Raw genomic sequence first — 2,797 nt, 5'->3', positions numbered from 1 at the left:
CCAGCAGCCGCAGTGAGTGGCCATCCAGAAGCTGGCGACTGATCTGCCTCGCCCGGGAAGAGCGCAATGATGGTGCCAACCTGGGCCAGTGAAGCAACATCCTCCACAACTAGACTGAAGAACAAAAGGACAGCAACTTGTCTGTTCCCCTTCCCAATTCCCCGGCACTGTTCCCATCCCCCCAATTCCCCAATAAAAATCTTAAAAAAAAAAAGTTCCTAACACAGTAAGATAAGATCCCATTCAAAGAAAATTTACACAGCCTCATCATAAACAGAATGAGATACCTTAGAAATAGAAATACAGAAACACAGTATTTGGAGCAGACTAAGCATATGTTTTTCATATGTCTTGCACACTAAATTTAATTGTTAGCCTGGCTATTTCTACAATCTTTGTATTTATTGTTTAAAACAGAAGTGACCTATACTAAGTTTAAATAACTAAAACCTCAAATAAATTATAGTCACATGAATTATATAGAATAAATTTTTCCATTGATAATACACACAAAAAATTCAAAGGTATAATAAAATGAAATATTGGAAAGATATTTATTTTAAATTACATATGGTTTTATGAAGAATAAATAATCCTCAAATTCTTGCTTTAATCTGAATTTTTAACCATTTAAAAGTTTATACAAATTTTTCAACTTAAAAATTGAGAGACTACAACACTGGTTATTAGGAATTTTAATATTCATGATGCAGATGTTTAGTGATAGAATTTTCCTCTTTATTTCATTTTTGTTTAAATTTTAACAAGTTTAAACCAACTAACATCATCTCAAGTAAAGCGGGGGTTTTCATTTTCTTCAACTAAAAGAAACTTATGAAAACACTGGATTGAGGGAATCACTAGATGTTATATATTCTCTTCCTCCCTTTTCTCCTCCTCCTCCTCAGCTCTCCCTTTCGCCTTCTCCCTCCTTCCAAACTCTTTTCCTCACTCTCCATAACTGTGTTCTCACTTCTCCATGCTGACTCAACTCTGAGAAAGTCTTGCCCATGTGTTGGTCTACAGCAAATGTACCAGAAATTAAGAGCTTCTCTTTCCTTCAGAAAATACACAGGTTTAGCTGCAATTAGAACATATGTCCATACCTTTGGCAAAATGAAAGTGACTGATGAATTAATTATGCCTAGAGTTTGTATCAACTCCTGTAATGAAGCAAAGAATAAGTAACATTCAACTTCTATGGCCAGGAATCATGGAATTAGAGGTTTCCCATGGCCCCATCTGAGTGTTGTTATGAAAGCAGAATACTGACCAGGCAGGCAAATAACATATGACTCCTACAAGGGCGAGGAAAGTTGGAATGAGATAGAAAGGCACTCCACACACCATGAAAACATTAACAAAGACATGATAATGAGAAAGCTTTAACATTATAGGAAAAAAATGAGTATTTAAGCAAAGGAACACTATATCCTCACTAAAGAATGATCATTCTTGATAAATAAAATTACCCATAAATGTGTTAATTATACTTAAGAATAGATTGTAAGATTATACCAGACCAAAAATTAGAACTTGGGTCCTTGGCCAGCAATATATTATAAAACTGCAAACTAACTGTTATCGAAGTAATGTATTTAAAATAGTTGTTAATATACATGTGACAATGATGCAAAGTTATATAGTGAATTAGTTTGTACCATCCTGTTGAAGAAATATAAAAAACTTTAATGGAAAAGTGGTGCTCACAAGTCATCAAGTAAGAACATGGGAATCATAAAATTCAGTCTTGATTACTTGAACTGACCATAGTTACACAAAAATATTGATTAAAAATATTAGTTGTAATTTTCTCTATAATTATAAGCTTTGTGGAATGCAGCCATAATGTTAAAATTGGACGTCTCAATATGACAGAAGAGAATAAAATTAGAGAAAATTTATATTCTGGTGTCCTCAGAAACAATACAAGTTGCTGTCACTCTCTGGGTCATGTTCCATTGTCTGCAATGTCCTCAGGCTTCACGATCTGAGTTGAAGGTCAGAGAGGAGTAGGGAAGCATATCTACTGCAAATCCAATAGAAACTTCCGACTAAGGTGGGATAGAGAGGTTGATAAAATTCTCTTTGCAAAAACTAGGCCAAATTGAGTAAAACTATATTTTTTGGACTCGGGGAATAGACCAAAAGCAGACAGCAAATTGAGAAGCATTTATCGTATTCCCCCATGTATAAGACACCCTTTTTTGAAAAATTTGGGGTCTAAAAACTGGGTGCGTCTTATACAGTGGTTGTAGATTTCAAATGCCATAGATGTAACTGAGGACGACGCAATATATGAAGACAGTGATTCGTCATCAGACACAGATGAGGACAAGTTAATGGTTGGGAGTTTTGACAGTGATGAGGAGTTGTATGAATTTTATAATGAATAAAACTTGAGTTCAATAACTTTATGTAATACATCATTTTTTTTCAAATTCCAGGCCCCAAAATTAAGGTGCATCTTATACATGGGAGCATCTTATACGTGGGGAAATATGGTATTCCTGGAAAACTGGTAGATCTTCATGAAAGAATAGCACTGATCTGTTGCTTTCTTGCCTAAGACCACTCCCATTCTTCCTCCATAGTTGATGTAAGTTTTAGTTTTACAAGGATGTGGCTGACCTCCAAAGTAATCAGCTTTGTCCCAAAAGGCAGCAGAATGGATCAGGGACCAGGGCAAAGCCCCACAGTTTTGTACTCTAATAGGAGTGAACTTGGTAAGAAATAAATGGGTAAAAGCCCAAACCTTTTATAGTCTAAGGTTGTGGTCCTGGTTGGGTGAGTGCAG

This window comes from Hipposideros armiger, unplaced genomic scaffold (genome assembly GCF_001890085.2).
Source record: "Hipposideros armiger isolate ML-2016 unplaced genomic scaffold, ASM189008v1 scaffold_873, whole genome shotgun sequence".
In the NCBI taxonomy this organism is placed as follows: domain Eukaryota; kingdom Metazoa; phylum Chordata; class Mammalia; order Chiroptera; family Hipposideridae; genus Hipposideros; species Hipposideros armiger.
This window is presented reverse-complemented; position numbering follows the sequence as displayed.